The 6,459-nt window shown below is 55.2% G+C and overlaps 1 long non-coding RNA gene across 1 annotated transcript; it reads left to right on the top strand.

Moving 5' to 3' along the window:
* Positions 1-431: 431 nt before the first annotated feature.
* LOC106022659 lies at positions 432-6,021 on the top strand. Its single transcript, XR_001197573.3, has 3 exons — positions 432-548; positions 4,261-4,416; positions 5,654-6,021. It is a non-coding gene; the product is annotated as an uncharacterized LOC106022659 (long non-coding RNA).
* The last annotated feature ends 438 nt before the right edge of the window (positions 6,022-6,459 follow it).

The raw sequence follows: 6,459 nt of genomic DNA, 5'->3' as shown, positions 1-6,459 counted from the left end.
GCAGGGGTGTGGTGGGAGAGACTCGTGTTGCTGAGGCTGCAGCTTCACAGACCCACCCAGGCTGAGTCAGCGAGCTGGCGGGAGCCAGGGGGGTGGCAGCTTTCCCAGGGCCAGCCTGGGCGAGTCTGCATTCCTTCCCCTCAGAGCGTCTGGGCTTGGCAGAACCAGGTGTGTTGTGCCTGTCCCAGCCTCGCCTGCCGCCCTGAGCCAGCTAGGCTAGGGCTTTGTTAGGGACTCACCTGGCAGCTGCCTGGAGCGGGGTGTGGGAACTGCTTGCCTTGCGTGTCCTTGCTGGGTGAGGCGCAGGCTCAGGGAGGGCAGTCTGCTGGAGCCCCAGTTCCCACAGTAGCTAGGACAATGGTGGGGGAGGGTCAGTGTTCAGCCGCAGTAGAGAGGGTCAGCCCAGCCCAGCTGGGGACTTTGCCCTTGCTGGTGGCAGAAGGCGGGGTGGGCCCTGCAGAGGCTGGGAAGCTCCCGGGAGGCATACTACGTGCTGTCCGGCTCTGTAGGAAGCCCTCGTTCTGACTAGCTGGAAGCTCTGCTACCAGGTGGGGTCCTGGGGCAGAGGGCAGGAGTGGGAGTCTGTCCTCTTGTAGATTTCCAGCTCTGGGACTGCCACCAACAGCCACCACCCGGGCCCTGCTCCTCCGGGTCCCAGCTGGCCTGTCTGTACTGGCACCTGGGACTCTGAAGGGATCTACATGGGGCATAGGGCAAGGTTGGCTTTCACCAATCATTTGTGTCAGACTCCCACAAGCCACTTCTTCCTGGCCCTCATTTCCTCTCCTATAGAGTTAGCATAGGAACCCTTTTCCTTGCTAATATCAATGGGTGAAAATGTGTTTTGTCCGTACCACCTTTCCACGATGCTACCCGTGAACAGAACCTAGGGCCTACCTACTCTCCACACGTGCCTGCTACTGAGTGACAGTCCCAGCCCAGAATGTGACCTTTAATTGAGTGTGTGCTTGGGATCTGATGGTCTGTACTGAGACCACCTCCCCCACCATGGACCCTGGGGAGCCTCCTGTCACCTTTGTGGTCAGGGCATACTCCCATGTGGGACTGGGCAGGACACCTCAAGTCTGAGACTTGGGGACCGTTCCTTGTGTGCAAGCTTTTTCCTGATGCCGTTGCTGGAGCTCACCTTCCAGTCAGGCCGTAGGATGCCCCTCACTTTTCTGACACCTCTTTCCTAGACCTCAGAAGTTTTGGTCATAACCTGTGGGGTCTGTGCTGGATCCCTCCACTAGACTTTCATGTGAGCTGGTTGCTGGGAACCCTGTAGGCCGTGGCCTGGCCCAGGGCAGCTTGGGCTACAGAAAACACAGGTCTGGTCCTGGCCCAGGGTGGGCGTGGGAATTCTGTCTGCACATGAAGTCAGGACGGTGATGGTAGGGTATGAGGTGGGGGGAGGGGAGGGGTGTCGCTCTGGGACATTGTCTAGCACAGCCTCTGCTGTGAGGACTGCAGGTTGCCTGGGGGCTGGGCCTGGGTGGGGGTGGGGAAACAGTAGGTACCATTCCTGGGCCCACCTGGCCCATTGCTAGACATGGGAACAGGAGTAACCCGAGATGCCCGAGTTGGGCAGAGAGCCCTCAGCAACTTTGATTCCTTCCCAGATTTCCTTTGGCCGAGCTTCAGGTGACATTCTGGAGTGACCTTGTTCCCGGGACATGTCTAGAGACTCTGGCTTCCTCCCCCCCCTCTTGTCCTGTGCCTAGCTGGGGTGGAGGGAGAAGAATCTGGGGTACTGCAGCACCCACAGCCTCGATCTGTGTCCTCCCTAGTGTCTGAAAGCAGAGGATGGTTGAGTGAGCGAGCGAGCGAGCGAGCGAGCGTGTGTGTGTGTGTGTGTGTGTGTGTGGTTTAGGTGTGTATCTGTGTGTATGTATCTGTGTGTATATGTGTGTGTTTTTGTGTGTATCTGTGTATGTGTGTGTTTATGTGTGTTTTTTTGTGTATATATGTGTGTTTGTGTGTGTGTGTGGTTTAGGTGTGTATCTGTGTTTGTGTGTGTTTTTTTGTGTATATCTGTGTTTATGTGTGTGTGTGCGTACATGCCCTTGTCTCAAGGCAGGAGGGCTATACTGCATTCAGACTGTGATTTTCTGTAGTTGGGGTCTAGACTGCAAAGGATTCTGGGAACTGTCCCTGAGAGCTGGATCCAGGGCAGTCTGGGAAATTGTGAGAACAGGTGAGAACAGGCTGGAGGGGAGTGGCAGCTGCTGGAATGTGTGGGCCTGGTGTACCCCACCCTCCCTCATTCAGGGCTGGGCCCTCTTTCTTCTAGATGTCCCAGCTGCGCCAGCTCTGCCACCAAGCACCCCTTTCCTGCTCTCTCTTAGGGGACACTCATGCGCTCTTCTTTTTGCTGGGCTACAGCCAATTGGCCCATCCGGGGAAGGCTTTGGAGGGACCTTTCTAGAACCCCCGGAAGCTCCTCAGAGTCTTGATGTTGTGACCCTAGCCCTTTGCACAGACAAACCCTCATTCTGAGGTTAGGGAAGGACCCGGCTCGCAGGAGGACTAGTGGGCAGGTTTCTAGGTCAGCCCGGCTCTCCAGGTGGTGGCTGAGGGCAGCTTGTCAGTCCTGTAGATTCTGGGCCCCTGTTGTCACCTCTGCAGGAGAAGCATGTCCTTCCCTGTCCTACCTGCGGCCCTTAGCATCCAGGCCCTTCCTCAGTGCAGTGGGCAGGGTCTCTCACATGTTGGTCCCCTGCCCACCTAGGCTCAGCTTTCGTCTCTGTCTCCTGTCCTCTGGGTCACGTCACTCTTCCCTGAGGGTGGGAGGTCCCCGTGTGCCACTGGCCTTCACATGTGACCGTCACACCTGTCTGGACAGTCAGTGTCTACCTGTGGCTCTTGTCTGTGCCGTGCCTTCTCAGACCCCCTCCCCTGCCTCCTGGGCTGGCCCTGGGTGTGTAGGTTAGCCTGCTCAGGCCTCATGCTACCTCACGAGGTCCAGTGTCTCTCCCACAGTTCTAGCCCCCGGTGTGTCCCTGTTAGGTTTCCTGGCCGGGCCCTGCTGCATACAGTTCAAAGATGAAGTAGCTAAAAGGGAACCGGAGTTTGGAGGTTTCCTCTGAGGCCTGGGGACTTGAACGTGCCACCAACAGACCTGGTCCTGACTCTGCCTGCTTGAGTCTGCAGGGGAACACCATTCTACCTTGGGATTGGGGCTACCCGGAAAGATTCTAGAAGTCTCTCCTGGGATCATGGACAGACAGTTCAGGCTTGTCCGGGGTAGCTGGCGATGACAACTTTGTGAGAGGTTAGGGGGCTGAAATCGTGGACAAGTGTGCCCGTGTGAGTCTAGTGTGAGGCTGTGCGTGCGTGTATGATTGTGTGTGAGCGTGTGAGTACATGTCTCTAAGTCGTGAGTGTGACTGTGCGAAGTGTGTGTCTGTGTGTCAGGGCGTGCATATGGACTTATGAATGCATGCTAGTGCAAGGGCCTGAATACCCAAATTTAAACGAGCTGTGTGCAAATGCATGTGTGAGCTGTGAGGGTGTGCAAGTGTATGTAAACTGTGTGTGTGAGCTGTGTGTGCAAACATGAGTGTGTGTGGGCTGAGTATGTGAACAGGAGCTGTGTGTGAACCAGCCACTAGCCTTGCGGAAGTGTGGAACTTGGATCCAGGCCGTCCTCCCCTCCACAGTCAACTAGACCCAGGGCCTTTCTATAAATTCCGGGGACTTCCAGGGAACCCCTGCAGGCTCGGTTCTGCTCCAGGGGAGTTTCCACATTCTAGAGAGAGCTTGGAGGCCACTCTTTCTTTTTATGAAAATCAATATGGAACAGAGCCAAAATACTACTGACAAAATATACATTGGATTTAAGAATAAAGACAGAATTGCTGTGTGACATTAGACATTCGACTTAGAAAATAGTATAATTTGAAATCACGTGAATATGTGTGCGTGTGCCTTTGTGTGAGAATGTGCAAATGAGTTACAAGTGCCCACAGAGGCTAGACATGTTGAATTCCCTGGAGCTGGATTTCCAGGTGATTGTGAGCCGCCTAACACAGGTGCTAGGAACTGAACTTGGGTCCTCTGGAAAGACAACACGTACTCTTAACGGCTAAGCCATCTCTGCAGGACCTTAGGCACTGTCTTTTGACATGAGCTCTTCCCATGCCCCCTTTGGCCCTGGAGTCGCCACTGTTCAGAGAGCAGAAGCCATTCCAGGCCCAGGTGAAACAACTGGAATGTCTGCCCAGGTCTCCATGAGCAGCTCAGTGCTGCCCTCTGCAGGTGCAGGATCAGGGTTGCATGCCTCCCAGCCCCAGCCTGGCCGAGAAAGAAGAGCCTACCTGGTTCACTTGCTGAGACCCTCAGAGAAGTGGACACCTTGCTGTTCACGAACACATGCAGGGCATGCTTGGATTTGCACACAGGCTATCCATACAGGTGAGCACATAGCTGCTTTCGTCATTGGTTTGTATTGGATCCCCAGTCAGGGGTCATACCCCGTGTGAGACGCACACCAATAGCAGCTACTGTTACTAAAGGGTTCTCAGGAGAAGGGGGTGCTTCTCATGGAGAACGGTGATGGACTCAGGGACCCCCAAACTCAGGGCAGGGGAAGAAGCTGGTTTTGGGATCAGCAGCTTCACAGAGGGAACTAAGGGGTAGGTAGGGCAGGGAGAAATGTGTGGGAAGCAGGGAAAGGCTTTTCAAAGGCAGTCAACTGGAAGGGAGGTGCAGGTGACATGCCTTAATTCACAGACCAGTTTGGGAGGAAAGTGTCTCCACCGTGGCTTGGAGGCAGGACAGTGGACACAGTGGCCCAGCTGGGCTCGGTGTAGTGGGGGTGACACAGACTAGGGAGGAATGTACTGATGGAGGTGAGCTGATCCAGGCTCCAGGAGGAGAAGGGGTCTGAAGGGGCAGTTGGCAGAGAGAGTTCCAGCATCCCCCCCCAATTCCTTCTCCCTAGGAGGAATTAGGCAGCTCCTCTCCATTGTGTGTAGAGGTGTAGGACTTAAAGCGTCCAGCAGAGGGTGCTCTAGCCACAGGATTGAAGTTGAGCCTTGTAGTAGTGGATGCTTTCCATTCTCGGAAAGAAGCTGGAGCCTAGAACCCATACAGGGATGCCCTTTGGTATCAGAGGACCTTGGGAGGAGAGGACCTCAATGAGGTGAGGTGGGACCCTCCAAGTTTCCCTTTGCTTCCTGTCCCGTTTCCATTCTTCTGTGTCTCCTGATGACTTTGAAACAATCCCCAGGAATTTGAAGACCCCTCTGGCTGCCCTGGAGAGGTTTCTCTAGGCTTCGGGGTCTGTGGAGAGTCAGTGAGCCTTTTTTAAGAAGCTCCTGGGTGTTATGCTCGGGCCTCTTGTCTGCATCTCTTGCTTCCCTGAATGGCCTGCAGGGGGCAGGCTGCCTTGTTTGCGTGTGTTCTGTCTAAAGCTTGTGTTCTCAGCTCTTGCCTTCTGCCACAAAGGGCTAGACTTCCCCAGGGCTGGCTGGTGGGCACAGTCCTCTTGCTAGCTGAGCTTGGGGCTCTGGGGCTGTCCATCAACTGCAGGGGGGGGGCGGGGATGGTGGCTAGGGAGGACAGCCATTCAGTTGTGAATGCTTCCTGCCTCTCCTGGGACTCGGTTATTCCAGGGACTCGGTTATTCACCTGTTCATTTATTTGGCAGGGCATTGTTTGACATGACCATTTCTGGGGGCAGAGAAGGAGGTGGCAGGGAGCCCTTGCCAGGTTGGAGAAGGCGATGGACAGGTGAAGACATGGAGTGGAATGTGCTGGAAGAAGTGTGGTGCCCCTCTGCTCCCAGCTTCTCCTCGGATTAAGGTTGCAACCGAGAGCCATCGTCATGGCTGCCCGCCTGCTCGCCCCAGAAAGCCATCCCCCATCCCACTGCTGCCCACCAGCCCTGTTTCCCTCTTCATGTCTGTCTCCTAGACTGTCACTTCAGCCCTAGGTGGGCTCTGGTCTCTTCCTGGTGTCTCATTCCCACTAAGGGAAGCCTCTTTGTCGAACTACTCGCAGAGAAGAAATAATGAATGAGTGTGACCCACAGAGACTGTCCATGTGGAAAAGATCCACGGACACCTGCGGAAGCCACTCACAGAGTGTATGTGCCGAGGCTGAGAGTAGCCTGGGAGACTCTTCGTCAGTTGGCAAGGGGAAGACAGCTCACAAGGGGTAACCAGGAACTCAAAAAAGGATCCTGAAGGGCAAGCCTGCTGCCTAGTTTTATGTCAACTTGACACAAGTTAAGAGTTATCCGCAAGGAGGGAGCCTCAGTTGAGAAAATGCCTCTATAAGATTCAGCTGTGGGCAAGCCTGTAAGGCATCTTTTTCATTAGTGATTAATGGGGAGGGTCCACCCCTGGTGGGTGGTTCTGTCCCTGGGCTGGTGGCCCTGGGTTCTATGAGAAAGCGGGCTGGGCAAGCCACAGCAGCAAGCCAGTAAGCAGCTCCCCTCCGTAACCTCTGCAT

This window comes from Mesocricetus auratus, unplaced genomic scaffold (genome assembly GCF_017639785.1).
Source record: "Mesocricetus auratus isolate SY011 unplaced genomic scaffold, BCM_Maur_2.0 Super-Scaffold_100007, whole genome shotgun sequence".
Classification (NCBI taxonomy): Eukaryota; Metazoa; Chordata; class Mammalia; order Rodentia; family Cricetidae; genus Mesocricetus; species Mesocricetus auratus.
Note: the sequence above shows the minus strand (reverse complement) of the source record. Positions and strands in the feature narration are given on the sequence as shown.